At 40.2% G+C, this 17320-nt stretch overlaps 1 long non-coding RNA gene across 31 annotated transcripts in view; it reads left to right on the plus strand.

The window, feature by feature from the left end:
* The window catches only part of LOC147027693 (uncharacterized), a 198979-nt gene that overhangs the window by 126468 nt on the left and 55191 nt on the right, over positions 1 to 17320 (plus strand). For 26 of the 31 annotated variants that reach the window (XR_015057206.1, XR_015057212.1, XR_015057188.1 and 23 more), the window contains 2 exons: positions 11366 to 11417; positions 15935 to 16714. This is a non-coding gene — a long non-coding RNA (uncharacterized LOC147027693). Of the gene's footprint in view, positions 1 to 11365; positions 11418 to 12213; positions 12262 to 15934; positions 16715 to 17320 lie in introns of all 31 variants that reach the window. The other 5 variants (XR_015057216.1, XR_015057211.1, XR_015057200.1 and 2 more) reach the window with 3 other exon arrangements.

Below are 17320 nucleotides of genomic sequence, written 5' to 3' on the forward strand. Positions count from 1 at the left end.
GTATATTTTTATATTATCGATTTGATTCCATGTGCCCCTCTTTATATTGGTGCCCAATCACAATTGTTGAAACAGGCCATTTGCACTGACTGCATTCCCACAACATGCTGCTCTGCAAAGCTACATTTATCAAAATTTTGAACTTTTATTAACCCTTTCACTGCTAATGGCTTCACATAATGTCGGACATTGCAAGCTGCTCTCGGCATCATTGGATGTCGTGGTATTATGCACCTAAATTAGCAATCTTTTTACCACGAAAATATTCCTCCACCCTCCTCTGTCCTCCATCATTCCTGCTCCTCCACCACCTATGCTAATATTGGTCAGTACCAATCTTATTATTTTGGATGGTAGTTGTGGTTCTACACCTCCAAGCTCTCTGTGCCCTTGGTGAACTACTATGGGAATCAAATGATGCCTTGGTATTATGCGCCTATGATTTCAAATATTTTTGTGCACATGTTCTCTTCATACCTCTGCCAAGAGCACGGAGACCCCATTGGTTAATTATTTTCATTGCGTTCAGTGAAGCTACATTTTCTGCACATCACTCAGGATGACATAGCGCGAACCACTCGCTCAGGATGGTGGAGCACAAACGACCCCCCGCCCCAAACACCCCCCTAATCTTCACAATCCATGGCCGTGTTCCTCAGTGGTCCTCTATTCACGAAGGAGAATATACGTGTGTCTATATCTCTTTATCTCCCCATGTAGGCCAGATTGTGAGGTGAAGTAGTGATTGTAGGTTACTGTTGTCTATCGATTTTATTCAGTTGTTAATGTAACACTCGTGCTTAACGACTTTAATTTCCTGAGATAGGAATATTAATGGGGAGCAAATGGGTAAACTTTTATGCAACAACATTTTTAAGGGGTGGTATCCACAGAATTTAGCTTTTACTTGTTACCTCCGCCCATGAAAGGTGGACGGAGATTACGTTTTCACCCCGTCTGTTTGTTACTTGCAAAATCGAAGATTTTTCAAGTGTATTGGTCAGTCGATTTTGTTTTTCTGTCTGTGTGTCTATCTGTCTGTCTTTATCAACTACAGGTCACAATTCTTAATCGATTGTCATGAAGCTTTACTAAGCTGTAAACGTAGTCTCAACTGAGAAGCCTATTGATTTTGAGGTCAAAGGTCATCTTGAGGTCAAATTTCTAAAATCGTCATTTTTCATTCAATTGACTTGAAATTTGAAAAAGATTTGCATATTTTGTCACTGAATTGGGAAACCAACTATTCTTGAGATCAAAAGGTCAAAGGTCAACTCAAGGTCAAACTTCTAAAATCATCAATTTTGAACTGAAATATCATCAATTTATATCCCATTACCTTGAAAGTTGAACAGGATTTGCATCGTCTATCACTGAATTGGGAAAGCAACTATTTTTGAGATCAAAAGGTCAAAGGTAAACTCAAGGTCAAACTTCTAAAATCAATTTGAATCTGAAAAATAATCAATTTTCATCTGATTGACCTGAACTTTGATGAAGATTGGCAATTTTAATCCTAATGAAATGGACAAATTGATGTATCCATGGCAACCTTTGGAGAGGGGGGTGGATTTTGCAAGTATTGTGCTCTGCATGACGTCTTTTTCTTGTTTGTTTGTTTGTTTGTTTGTTTGTGTGCAGGATATCTCAAAAAGTTGTGCATGGATTCAGATGAAATTTGGTGGAGAGGTTGGGTGTTGTGTGATAAGGACAAACTGATTAAATTTTGGTGAAGATCTGAAGCCAAATCCAGATACTATAATGTTAAGTCATTTTTCACCATTGAGAGATAGTGCCAAAAACAATACATAGCACAATGTCTAAAAAAGTTATCAACGGATTCAGACGGAACTTGGTGGACAGGTTGTGTGTGTGACAACGATGAATGGATTTGATATCATGTACTGTAGTTTCAGGCCGTTTGCCATGTTATATACATATTGCACACTTAACATTCCATGATGTTTTGGACTGTAATGTATGTTCTGCACTCTGCAAAACGAGGAGCACTAGTTTCTGGTTCGTACATTTCAGTGTTTTTCTTTTAAATGCATGGTCTTATTATTATCTTTTGTATGCAAAATGTTTGTTCCAGAAAACTTTTATTTTGCACTGTCATTCAAAAATGTGATCTTTGGTCCAAAGACCCCTTTTTCCTAAGGGCCCAGAATACCGAGCTGTCAGGAGTCAGGGCAGCTGAACACTGCTCCACGCATAATATGTGAAATTCTCTACATTTAAACAGGGCATTACTCTGAAAAATTGACGAAACACCCTGAATCTCAAACTTTTTCTGTAACTTATCATAATATAGCCATGTACCAAGTGTCAGTTGAATATGTTAAAATATATGGGGAAAAAGTCTGAAAAACTACAAGGTGGGATGGACGGACAGACGGACAGCAAACCTATAGGCCCCTCCGGTGAAACTGGTAGGGGACTAATAACAAACCAGACCAACCAATATACTTGCAAATCTTCCATTTCGCAAATAACAGACAGGGGTGAAAACAACCTCTATCCACCTTCTGTGGTGGAGGTAAAAATCTATAAATTCTCAGATCCGGATCTTCACCAAAATCGAATTAATTTGTCCTTGTTTAAAATGTCTTTGGTTGTGTGGCCTGCAGGGTGTAAGGGGTTCTGGCACATGATCAAAAATATTTCAGGACCCCTGGCATGGTACATGAATGAAAAAAACAACTATCCTTCACCAAACAAAACATTTATTCATATTCTACCATCTTTCAGTCCTGGGAGTTATCACTGGATTCATATTACTACTGGCATAGTAGAACACTGTTCATTTTATTTATTTATCTGTGTGGCACTTTCTGATTTGTTGTATGACAATGAATCATCGTGGAGACTATCAACATGTGACTGTACTCTGATACACTTAATTTACATATGATAAATGGGTGGCATTCCCATAGTAATTTCCTTTTCTACCCCTGTACTTCACCGTGTGCATAATTATTTCCAAACATCGTACATGCCGTGGATACCTCACTGAGGTATCCAGGATAGTGAAGCTGCACAGGTTCCAACTCTGTTATCCCTTTTGAAGCCTCTTAGACCCTAATACGAACCATGCTGTAAGGGAATTGCTTTCTTCGTGTTTTGTTTTTTTCTTTTGGTCTTCAATAGATATTGTTTGTCACTGACTGTATGTATTAAAGAATGGCCAGGCCAAACATTCACTCCAACGCCCTTTCACGTTGCCTCGGTCAAGCTGCAAATTCGGTGATGTTAATGCATGTAGCTCGACATTTTGTTTCCACGTATTGCACCCGTGTGCGGACGCTCAGAGCACATGCAAAGCAATTCCATTGCAGAGGGAAGAGGTGACAGTGCAGCTTATGTTGCATTTTAATCAGAAAACGGCCTTGGCTTTAAAATTCCTTTTGACTCGATGCATAGACAATTGCAGGCAACATGACTCACTTCTGCACGTTCAATCCTCTCAATGCTCAGAACCACACGGGTCCTTTGAAGTCCTCTATGGTCCATTAAACATGTTGGAGTCTGCCAAAGAATTTCTCCAATCGGCCGTAGATGGTTCTCTAGGTAAATCCCAGATAATAAAAACAGTCATGGTGTGAACAATATGGTATTGAATATCCTGTTTACTGAATTTTTGAACAAAATAAGAAGACAAAAAGCATACATAGTAAATATACGGATCAGTCTATTGATCAAATGCTTTGCTGACCACTATCTAATCATGAATTCTTTCTGCTGGTTGCTGCATTATTGAGGCACAGCTGTGCCACTGATGCAGTGTCCCCCATATGTCAGGACAATAATTTGTAATTTGCCAAGAGATACTGGCACACTATGCCCTCCTGTTTTCGAAAGTCACCATGGGATCCTAATCAGAAAATACTAGCCAGACAGACAGCTGGGTTAATGTTCCATCAACACATCCAGTAAACACATATTGTACATTTGCACATAACCAATTAGAATAACTTGACAGGTTTGAGAGTGCTTTTGAGGATTTCCTCACCTAAGCACAAAGACGAACTTCTATTTAAATATTCAAGTCTCTTCCATATTCATTCTCATATTGTGTCCTATGTAACATATTTTTATGTTTCTACAAACCCACCTATATGGAATAATTTAAGACATAACGTACAGTTCATGCAGGATTCCTGGAACTTTTCAGATGAATTAGTTCTTGGAAGTGGTAGTTCATGATAGATGATATGAAATCTAAATGCCCCTTAAAATAGTTTCATTATTAAATTTCTTCTTCAAATTATAAAATGGTTAGGAAGAATAATTCACTGTCTGGCTCTGATATTACTTTCGTGCATATGAGCCTGGCCCTTGAAGTGAAAAAATACCAACAAAGGCAGGCATTGTGCATGTTCATAGCAGTGGAGGGGGTGATTCCATAACATTCGGTGTGTATGTACGTAATTTAAGTTTAGTATTGTGTATCTATCTACAGGTAATGTCTCATTTCCTCCCGTGGATTTATTTCATGCGCCTGCTTAAGGAAGAAATATAGACATGCACGTCGTTTTACCTGTCGCTTCATTTCTTCAGTAACTACCATAGCATACAAAATGCTTTTACGATCTTATCAACCATGATAGGTATTTAATTTTTCAAAGAATGTGCTTTATGCTTCAATGTTTTAAAATACCTTTCAATTTTATGTGGAGCATGCACTCGTTGACATACGCGTTACATGGTTGGGTCAATATGATGTGTTTGGTGCTTTTCCATAACACAATGGATTTATCAACTAAAATTTGATGAGCATGTTTTCTGCAGTGGGAAATGAAGTGTGGCTCTCATTTCACTTGTTCACCCTTCTTTTGCTCTGACGAAAGGCTAACACTCTAAATGTTAGCCGCACCTCGTTTGGGGAAGAATAATCTTATCGGCTTTCAATTGATAAAATTCATTGATTAAATTGCCCGTCGATGCAGACCGACACTAGTCTTCACAGAGACGAGTAAACCGTTGCTTTTCCATCTGGTCTGGGCGAGCTCTGGCCAGCCCATGTTTAATTTTAATGGCCACCAGAACATTAGAGCTCCATCCAGTTGCTAAATAGATATGCCCCTGCATAGCTAGTTAACAGATATAACTAGGGAGTTCATGGAACACCTTACCCCACACTATCTTTATAAGCAAGGACATTGGCGGGGTCTGTGTACAGCAAATTTGATTCATCATGATGACGTAAAATGCTGAAATCTTTTGTCCAAGTACTGCTAAACGGAAGGGTTTTGAAAGTGTCAAGAAGACAATTTGTGTTCTTCACTGTTCAAGTATATAATTCAGAAGAAATAAAATAACGATTTTAAAGGTTGTTAAAAAAGAATTGGTAGTTTACTGCCGTTGATGCAGTGTCTTTTACACCACCTTATTTAGCACGTTACATTAGTTATTCATGCCTGTTGTTTGTGTCCTTTATGACGTCCTGAAAAACAGTAAGTTTCCTTTTGTTTGACTTTGTTTGCCAGACAGGCTGATAGAGTAAAAAAAAACATGATCTCACTCCTGTCTGTGCATTTGCGATCAGAACAAATTCAGAGCAAAAGGACTGCTAAACTACAGGTTCGTTTTCTGATTCATGTTCTGATTAGTGTTCAAAATATAACATTCAATTGGAATTAAATTGTTTCTCGATCATACGCTGACGTTTATAGACAGACAAACTGGCAGACAGACCGACAGAAGTGAACCAATCGCTTAATACTGGCTTTCGCTCTGCATTAGTGGGGTAATAACAGATACAAACCAGTCCAGGTCACATTGGAAAAGGGGTTTAATTGATGAATTTAAAATTGTGAAAATTAGTAAAAGCATGCATTTATTTGACGTTAAGGTACACTTGAGAGGGAGAACATCTTCAAGTGCGTATTCCATTCTGTAGATCGTACCACAAAGGATCATTATTACCTCTGCCACCGAAGGTGAAGGAGGTTATGTTTTCACCCCTCTCTGTCTGTTTGCCTGTTTGTTTGTCTGTCTGTGTGCAGGATATCTCAAAAAGTTGTAGACGGTTCCGGATGAAATTTTGTGAACAGGTTGGGTGTCTGATAAGGATGAACTGATTTGATTTTGGTGAAGATCCGGATCTGGATCTGACGACGAGAATTTTCAAAGTGATTCAACACCATTGAGAGATTGGGAGAAACTTATATATAGAATGATATCTCAAAAAGTTGAGGAGAGGTTGGGAGTGTGAACATGACGAATTGATTCGATTTTGGTGAAGATCCGAATCCGGATCTGGATACGAGGATTATTTAATTTCCTTTGTGATTCATCACTATTGAGAGAAAGGGCCAAAAACGACATATATATATATATATATATATATATATATATATATATATATATATATATATATATATATATATATATATATATATATACAGATATTTCAAAAATATATTGAGCCTGATATGTTCTTGTGGATCAGGCATTACGTGGTGTATTCATTATGTGGGGTATTTTCGTACCCACAGTGCACTGTGGTCACAGCCTGTGAAACTCCACGTGACTTTAGCTCTACCGAGTGCCCTTCTAGTTAAATAATGAAATTTATGCAGAACCTCTCAGTCAAAAGGGTTGCCTCCAGTGTTTAATGAGCAGTTCTAACCCCCCACCTCACCGATAGGACAATCACTTCACTATTCTGCAAGGTGAAACAGAAAATCACTCGACGATGCATTCGTTCTTCATAAGTGCCATTTACCTGTTTTCTAAAAATGCTTGGAAATGCTCTTGGAAATTATAGCAAGCGCTCAGATATACGTAGGCCCTAATCCCGTCATTTCTTCAATGACACTATGAGCACCTGTTATGAGCTAAAACCTTTATTTGAAGCATCAAAGGCGTTTCATTTATAGTGTGATTGCAAAGCGCTTCCATCAGGCAGTGCAAACCCTCATCTTATCTGAAACAGGACCTCTAGAATAGCCAAGGAACTTTGAGAATATAGCTCTGTCGAGCTAACCGATTGGCGAATGGGAATCTGCCCTGTATATTTATCTCTTGGGCTTATATCAACCGTGCCTCATATATTACAATTGACTGATGTAAGCCAATCACAATAAACTGCACATCTTCTTACCAATGTGTTTTTGTGGTTCATGGTAACCTGTATTCCTGGAGTATGTTGGACGGTGTTATTTTAAATCTAACACTGTACATTACCTGTTAATTCCTTGAAGTAACGTTAAGCATATTCTAAATATGGGCCAAATCAATCGTTCATATACTTTTCACAGCCATGCTCTGATGGACTATGGTTCCTAAATGGCATTTTAACAACAGTTGTGCCATTCGCAAATTTGGGTCAAATGAAGTTGTGGGGAACTTTCTTTGTGTCGACATCAGTGACCGTATGGCAGAGAATATTTAATAGCTTGTTTTTTATTTAACAAATATTGTTTGAACGATTAAATATACAAGCATTGTGCTGTTGATTGTTTGTTTTCTCATTGACATATCGTTCCTTTCACTGTGCTGTACAAAATGGAATAAAAGCAAATGACGCCTGCAGAATTGTCTCATACACAAAACGACCAAAAACTTTTTGGAAATTGGGCCCAGTGTTGTTTTATGTGGTTTTGCACATTTTCAGCAGGAGGAACAATAATGATTTCATTCATGCTGAGGGTATGGGTTGAGGCCCCTCTGGAACTTCTCCGAAGTAGTTTGACCTAATTTGATCGAATGAGATCGCTGATGCCGAACGCGTTCCAGCACTCATGCCTCCTGAGGCTGCGACCATTTTACGCATAACGCCACGCATTTTCTCGCCTTAGAATCAGTCGTCAGGTCCGATTCCAGGAGTAAAATGTCTTGGGCTTGATCCTACTGAAGCCCGGCTGCTAGTAACCGGATTATAAATTAGCCTTCCATTTTCTTTTACTCACCACTAATTAATATGTTCATTCAACAAGCAAGCATCCAAGTTCACCACCGGTGCTTTTATGGCGCATGGCTGTGCTTCCTTCAGCAACTTTACAACCAAGGGGAGTTTATTTAGGTGCTGTGAAGTTAAGTAAATGTTGTTTTGGATGATGCTCGTTCCGAGTTTACGAGGCTGCTTTGTTTGAAGTGGGCAGGCGTTGTGAACTCAACAAACGGCTGGGAAGAGACAATAAAGGGATTATTCGAAGGGAGCCACGGTCACAGACGCCTCATTGTTCTGGCACTAGTTACGATGCCCCACTACCCCACAATCCCGCACCATCACCCCTTTTCCATCTCACCCCTCACACTCCACCCCCTTCCTGCTACCTTGCTGCCATCCCCCCCTTCCCCCCATGTGACTTTTTATATTGTGCAGCACTTTTTAGTTCCAGTCAAGCTGTCTGTGCATTTTTACACATCTTGTTTTCTCTTGGCTTGGTATTGATGACACGACAATAACAGAAGTTGTGTGTGAAGCTCATCCAGTTGATTGGAAAACTTATTTTCTTTTGTATTATCACACCAACAGTGCACTGGGGTCACTGCCTGTGAAACTCAATGTGACTTTAGCATTTTTTAAATTTAGTAAACATTCTCAGTCTTTTTGCTCCGGGAGAACTCTTCGCCTCATGAACCGCATAAAAGTAGATCTACAAATATGATATAATAAACAATGATTATTGATCTGTTAATTTTGGTATGATTCTTCGATCTAAATTTACTTAATTAAACTATTTGTTTGGATTACGCAGAAGCTATGGATAGATGAGCCACTGTAGTCTTGTTTTTCCACTAATGATGTATGGGGGTTTCATTCCCATGATGAAAGGCAATCCTCCTGCCTGATCCTGTTCACATGGCCAAGCCACGGTCTTGTCCACTGTTGGATTATTGAGCTATTGTTCAACGTCTGTGACCTCACACGATGTGTGCATCGGCTATGCTGTTAAGTGGTTCTCTTTCTATGCTCAGTGTACCACTGCTTATGATCTCATAGGTGTTTGTTCAAAATTTTTTTTCCATTAGTTAAACCAACATGGACACCTTCTTCCACTTAGCCCTTTCGTTGAGAAATAACCAAGCAGCACATGGTCGCGCTATCATGCCTCTTGTGGATTCACTTCGATCTTTGTGCTTAACCCTGCTGTGAAATGAATGATGTTCCTCACTGAAGCTCCTCTCCATATATTCACCTATCGTGACATAGAACATTGCATGATTCATCGTGATTTGCATAACTGCTTGGTTATTTGCTTTCTTTGTGGTTATGCCGAAATGTAGTTATTTGCTTTCTTGTTTTTTTATTGACTTTGTTCTTCTGGTTCTTGTGTTGCTTTTATGACGTGGTGAAACCCTAAAAATGGTGATACGGATCCTCTTAGTTATTATGCTGAGGGTGGTTGAGATCGACGAAAAAAACAAGATTGTAAAGGATTACAAAGCAGCAATGAAATTGGAAGTTTCTTTTTGTTGGATGTCTTGTTTGAATCATGTCTTGTTTACAAAGCAAATAAGATCTGAACCCTCAAAATGCTAGAAAAATGATCCTGGTTTCAAGAAAACTCATTAGGATATATAAATGGTATTAAAAAGCAATTATCTGAAAATAAAAAAAACAACAATATTTTAGAGTACCTACAAGTGGGATTGTGGTGGTAAATTGAGAAATCCTTTTTGAGAAAATGATGAGAAAGAAGAAAAGTCAGATCGGTGTAGTCCTCGTGAGGGTGTTGGAGAGGGTGTGGAGGAAGGTGGAAGATCCACCATTTCAATGTATGTCTATAATGCAAGTTGTAGATCACATCAAACCTTGTATGAATGAAAGCCGTAATATGGCATAAAAGTATAAAATAATCATGCGTGTCGAGTGATGTTAAACATTCCTGTGTCACCTCATTCTTTTAGCCATTGGTGGTTTGATGAATGAGCATTATACATAAAAAGAGATTTAATAAAAACATCAAAAACTGATATCAAATTATTATTGGTTTTTGTTTGTTTGTTTGTTTTTAACTGCACATCATTAGACGAAACTGCAGAGTTGAATAATCAAAACAATTCGATATACAAAGATTATATTCAGAAAATGTATTGAAACAATGCATGGCAATCCTTAAAGATAAACAACTCCATTTACTAGAAAGTCGGAGTTCATAGATCTCATCATTATCTACATTTTCACGTTTTACATCCTTGTCCAGTTTGAGCAGATGCAACATTAAGCAGGAATTGCATCTTCAGTGGATTTTCCAATATTTTTTTTTTTCTGTAGACAATTCTTTGTGGGTCCCTGATTGGCTGTGAGATACATGTTTACATCACACGCATTTTACTGTCAATCTCTGTTTCTCTCTCTCTCTCTCTCTCTCTCTCTCTCTCTCTCTCTCTCTCTCTCTCTCTGCCTCTCTCTTCTCTCTTCTCTCTTCTCTCTTCTCTCTTCTCTCTTCTCTCTCTCTCTGATGTACCATACTCTTCACAGAGCATCAGTGCTATCGAAGCAGCTTCCTGAGCAAGGATTATACTGGGTGGTTTGCCATTGCCTTCCCAGCAGTAGTTTTGGCAGGAATCTGTTAATTTGTTAATGTTGCTGGCAATAGCTCACCTTTGCTTCAGGAATGACACTGTGAGATCTTTAATGTCCACCAACTAATGCCGGCAGATGGGATGCCCAGTTTAACGTCCATCCAAGGGACGACACACATATTGATGAATCACCCTGCCTGTGAAACTATGGGATGATAGTTGGGCGAGTTGGGGCGAGATTCAAACCCAGGCTAGATCGCTTAGAGGCGAGTGTACGTGCCTCAAAGCCATCCTCCCAGCCCTTACAGTCAACCAGGCACCCACAAAGAATAGATAGTGGTCTGAACAGAAATTACTGAGAAATTCTGCATTTACTGTCGAATGGAGCATCTTCTCAAACACGACAAGGATGTAAAAGGTGAAAATGTAGATTCAGTAATAATCATATCTTGTAATTCTAATTTTATTAAGCAATTAGAGTTTAGTTTCCCTTTAAGGATTACTTACCATGATGGATTGTATTGTGTTTGATAAATTTTATGAAGATTATCCATGTGATTGAATATTGTTTCCCATACGAAGCTATTCTTCTTGAGGCTTAAGCAGTGTGCAAAGTGCTATCAAACCGTTCTCACATTGTGAGATTGTTTTGATGTAATCCTCAAGATGCTACTGCGTATTACGATGCAATGATGCAATATGTAAAACAATCTTGCATCTTCCTTCCTGAGTGACACATGAATGTAAGTTTAGTGATAGGATATTCATAAAGGATATTCATAAAGTGTGGTGTGTTGTGACGTGAACACATTGCTCGTATGATGTTCATATATAAAAATTAATTTGTACATACACTGTAAAGCATTCTTTTCTCATCTTCCTGCAGCTGAGTTATTCATTTCTTGAAATTGGGAAGATTTTTCAAGGAGCATAAACATGTGAGTAAACTTGGGGAATTGGCATCTTTATTTTGATGTATTTTATGCTTGCTCAGAAACTTCGTGATGCATCCTGGTCGTGTTCACATGTTTCGGCTTGCATTGTGTGAAGCGCAAGTCTCTGGCATTACCAGTGGGGTACATTGCTATAAACGTTTCGAAACAATCCTCAACACTTGGTTGAATAATTGTCCACCAGGCACTTGTTCTGCATGCATGCTTTCCGGTCTCCGAGAATGCGAAAACAACTCCGAAGTTTGAGAATGGGAGAGTAGTATTATCATATACATGTTTCAGCATATATTGCCTTTTATGAACCTCTTTCCAGGTTTAAAAATCAAATTTTATGTTTGGTTATTATGCACTCACAGAGTTCATAATGAAACGCATGCACCGAGCGAGGGAGGGATTCTCATGAGGCAAGGTGGTCAGGCGATAGAGGAAATTCAACTGAATACAAGTGAATACTCTGAAGGCTGATGTTGGTTTGTGCTGGTGAAGATAAACATTAGATTTTCTCAACTAAGAGTTGATCAGAGTATGTTTGCTGCCATGGTAAACAAGATGCAACATTTCAAGCATTAGGCCTTTATCACAGCAAAAGAGGAAAAACAAAACTTTTCATTAAAAAATATTTTGCTAAGTAGCATGATTGCCTTTGAGCTGTCTGGCCTGAGTTTGAGTCTCGACCCAACTGAGCCGTCAGACTGATATTTTGCAAGCGGGGTATTACATCAGTGAATGTAACATCCCTCGTCCCTTAGTCCTACTTTAAGCTGGGTGTTCTGTCTGCCAGAATTTGCTGCTGGTGGACGTTAAAGAACCCACCTTTCATGAAGAATAGGTGAGTTTTCGCCAGCACACTGAAAAAACCCAAATTCCTGCCCTGAGTACCACTGGGATGGCAATGGCAAAACACCCAGTGAATTCCTGGCAGTGAAACTGGATAGGATATGGTACACGATGATGTTTCGGATTGGACTTTCTCAGGATGTGGTACATGATGATGCAGTTCTGACATCCTCAGTAGGATATGGGTACATGTTGATGATTATTCGAAAGAACGTTCTGTGTCGAGCTAGAATTCCGAGGTGTGGTTCATCCTCACGAACCCAAAGGGATCCAGCCAGATGCATGGGTATTCCTGCATGTCTTGATGAAAGCGTTGCATATCTGTGAAGAAAAACAAAATTCCATCATTGCTACGAATATTTATTTGCAAAATCTCTATATCAAAGACGTCGTTATTTTAATGTTTTATTGCCGAGTACGACAACACACTCTGCCATTAATAATCAGATTTTGTACTTGTGTTTCCGCCCCGATGTGTAAACTTAGCAGTTGCAACTACTTTGACACAAGACATTCAGAAATGTTATAATATGTGATTTCAAATTCATAATACATATGCTCATGCATGTACGAGGTATATGTATCTGTATTAATTATTTATTATGCAATATGTATGTAGACGGCAGAAATACAACCATTGCATGGTGACACGAACAAGCATAGCTTTTGATGACAAGCCTGGCGTGGTTGAAATCTTGCCGCGGTCTTTTTGCCGCTGTTATGGTTGTGACCTGCACTGGCAGGTGGTGGTGGTACTGTTATCGCTATTAATATCTGTTTATTGCATATTCTGGTTGAGGTAAGAATCAAATCCAAGAGATATTCATGGATTTTGAATTGGTTCCCTTTCACTCAACTGCACGTGTCGTGGACAGTTGAATAATCCGTGAGGAAAGACCTTCCTTAATTTATGCATGCTTGTTGGTTTCCACATTCTCAAAGAAAAAAAAAAACCATCCCCCTTGCAAGTGTGAAGGGCAAACCCTAATTATAGTGGCAGGGAAATCATATAAGCAATCTCTTCACTGAAAAATTTGCATGAAGGTGCAGGGCGCAGTGCCAAGATATGATTGGTGGGGAAGCACACGACCATTTTAGTCCTTATAAGAACGCTTCACTTTCTGAAAAGTTTTAGTCTTGAAAGATGCTTTGTATGCTCCCTGTGGACACTAGTGGCAGTTTTATCGTGCATTTTCTGCCTCTACCAGAACGATTGTTCAAACATGGAGATTCCAAGATGGCGCAGATCGTCATATGATGCACAAATCAGGCTGGAATGCCTTGTAAGGCATATAAAGAGGATGCTATTCTTTGACCATTACCTTACAAGGTATCTTGGTCGACATCACAAAAATTGTTAACAGTCTATTTGGCGCTGGTTCTGTTTTTCCAGAATGGTCGTTAAAAAAGGCGCGTTGCGATATGTCTGCCTGAGCAGTGAATTTTTGCTACTTAGTACAGCTTGATTTCTTTTATTAGCCTCAGGAATGAGCTTGCTTACCGAGTGACATAAACTATGACTAGAAAATAAAATTACGTCATCCCTATAGATTTGTCGATGCCACATCAAAGCGATACCTTTCTTCTCAGAATAAGGTAATTCCTGGGACACATGATGAATTAATCACCACAAAGAAACACTTTGGGGAGAAAACAAAAATCTCAATCTGAACTACATTTGGTGGGTGGAAGGACACCAAAGCTGTCATGGGTTCTGAAAAATCCGTGAGTCAGCCCCGCCTCATCACAAGGTGTATTTCACCACCCGACATGCATAATTCAAATTACTTCTCTCCGTTCCTTCCCCCAAACCCTCCTCCCCTCTTTCCTCCTGAGATGCAAAATTCATTATATGCAGCCCACAAATGCCTTCTTTCTTGCATTTTACATCCCTCCTGTGCATGGCTGTTCCTCAAAACCAGATCCCCCCCTCCCTCAATAGCGTCAGCCTCGATAGCATCTCCATCCCAAAAATCCCACTTTGACCCCTCCTCCTTCTCCTTCACCCCCTCCTCCTCCTCCTCCTCCTCCTCCTCCTCCACCGACACCTCCTCCCCTTCCTCCTCCTTGTCCAACCACCCCTTGCATTTGTCATGCATGGCCGAAAAGTGGCGGCGGCTATAGGCCGTGAGAGCAGTGACTCGATGCTGCACCCACTGCACCGTGCAAAGGGGGCCACGCTGAGCGAGTGATGAAATTAGACGCGCTTTGCAGTCCAGCAAGGGGAAGGGGTTAGAGCTTGTTACGCCATTTGCGTTGCACCATCACATCACAGATATCCGTGCACCATGTGCAACCTCTTCGGAACACCTCTTATTCAATGCAGCTTATAAATGGAGGCCCCGCACGTGCTCACTTCTCGATCTGGATGATAGAGTGGTTGCAGACATAGCAACACCATCTCAACCATACAACCTCGGCCTTTCCTGTCTATCAGATATAGGAGGAAGACCACATTCATTCCCTGAAGATCTTATTTCCATGCTCATCACACTCTTTCCCAAACATTTTCCTCCACTTTTGGCTTATACCTCTTTCTCCTCCTCATGGCTATGTACCCCATGGTGCTCTGATCATGTATAGTGACGCATTGCATATTATTTTGGGTGATGTGGTCTATGGGGCATTGGATATGGAGGCTGTGTCGTGCACCAGGCAGGCGATGTGTTTGCACATTTGTGGAGGAGATGCCTGATGGCACAGACACCCATGAAGCAGTGCAAGACGAGTGTTTGCTTGCGTCCTTCTCGTCCAGTAGCAATGGATGACATCGTCAATTTTTTTTCTCATCCCTTGAAGGGCATAAACAGTCAATACACGTGTGCATATTGTTGCATCATTTTGCTTCTCCAGATTTTATCTTCTTACTTCAATCTGAGTGCAACACCCTTTTGTTTGTTATGCAATTTTTATTACACATTGCTGCTGGTGCAAGTAATGGTTCCCTTTCACAAAACACGTGTGTATATGTATAGAGATATGTATATATGTATATATATATATATATATATATATATATATATATATATATATATATATATATGTAAACACATACATATACGCACATATGTATATAGCTCCATACATATATACACACACACACACACACACACACACACACACACACACACACACACACACACACACACACACACACACACACACACACACACACACACACACACACACACACACACACACACACACACACACACACACACACACACACACACACACACACACACACACACATATATATATATATATATATATATATATATATATAAAATACATATATATATATATATATATATATATATATAAAATACATATATATATATAAAATACATATATATATATATATAAAATACATATATATATATATAAAATACATATATATATATATATATATATATATATATATATATATATAAAATACATATATACATATACATATGTTGCAGAAATGGGCCCTTCGTGGTTTATAAAATATAGGATTAGCCCAGATCCCCCCTTAAATGCATGTTTAGCCAGATTGTTTGGTAATCGGACATAACATGTGTGTCGGGAGGTGTAGCAGGCTGTCCAGTATTTGTACAGTGGTGGTGTACCGAGAGGTGCCTTGATTCTTTTTCTTTTCCCCCTTCTAACTACCCCCCGCCCAGCGCTCTGAGAGTGTTGGTCGGCGAGATGTGTCGGCAGCCCATTGGTGAAGAGCGGCTGCGGACTCGAGGGATGGACCAATCACGTAACCCCAGAGGCGGTCCATAAGGCCCGCCCCAAAAAGGCAACAGGAACTGATGAAGTCAGTCTGGGATCGGCTTCGTGAGAAAGGCCCGCACCGAAAGGCAAGAGGAACTGCAGTGTTGCATCTGCGATCTGCTGTAAAAGGAACTGGCTGCTTTGTCGGTCTGGGGACGGCTTTGTGGGTCGGGGATCGGCTTTGTGAGAGAGGCCCGCCCCGAAAGGCAAGAGGAACTGCATGAGGGGAGTTGGTGATCGACTTTATGAGGAGCTCATCGACAGGGTGATCCTGAGTCCAGTCACAGAGCCTTTGACTGTCCTTACTTACTGCACGGCTCAACACGTCTTTCATCCCGTCGATCCGCCTGTGGAGCCCAACACCTCGATTTGGCCTCGTCTGGTGAACAGGCCAGGCCTGGATTTGCATACTGGACCTTGGAGAAACCAGCTGGAATCCACCACAGAACTGACTGTCTTGTGCCGTCGACCTTACAGGGGCTGAAGGCGCCGAGGCTGGTGCGTGAGCGGTGCGACAAAAGGATGACGCCGCCATCTTGCCATGCGGCGTGCTCAAGCTTGGGCGCTCGAATCCGTTGACATTGTCTCCTCACGAGCCGCATTCGTGCCTTTGACACTTTCCCCTCGTCCATGAGGCATCACAAAGTACTCTGTGTCTTGTCTGCATGTCATCCAGGCCTAAGGTTTATCTCACTAGGATTCCCTTCGAAACCCGTATCCGTAGTTCCCGAGTTAAGAGCGGGTTATAGATGAATGATAACGTTCGTGAATGCTTTGCTTGTGTTGTGTTTCCCCGATGTGTCCCCAAGAAATCTGCCTGATTCATATGAAAGTTTCCGCTTTGAATCTATTCGTGCCACGCTGAGGAACAATCCGCTCAATTTGTATTTAAAACCAAACGGGCTATGGACTGGCAGACTTCGCTCGGTCTCTGACAAACCCAGTCTGTAGCCGCTGTCTATTTTTCCCAACTGGTAAGGCCCAGGTGTACGTTGGTATCGTGATCCGAGACACGTGACCCAAGGCCTGTGCTGAACTATCCGGCGTTGTAACCCCGGAGACTGCGGTGCTGTAAAGTGACGCCGAATCCTCAACACATATATATATATATATATATATATATATATATATATATATATATATATATATATATATATATATATATATATATATATATACAGTAGACTACACGTAAGTTGGCAGCGTGTAACTCATCACTTCGCCTAATCCGGCAGCGTCAAAAGTCCCGAATTTATCCAATGTTAAATCCCTTTGAATAAAGTCTGTAA

Source organism: Eptatretus burgeri, chromosome 4 (genome assembly GCF_056783735.1).
Source record: "Eptatretus burgeri isolate ZD-2024b chromosome 4, Ebu_testis_v1, whole genome shotgun sequence".
NCBI lineage: Eukaryota > Metazoa > Chordata > Myxini > Myxiniformes > Myxinidae > Eptatretus > Eptatretus burgeri.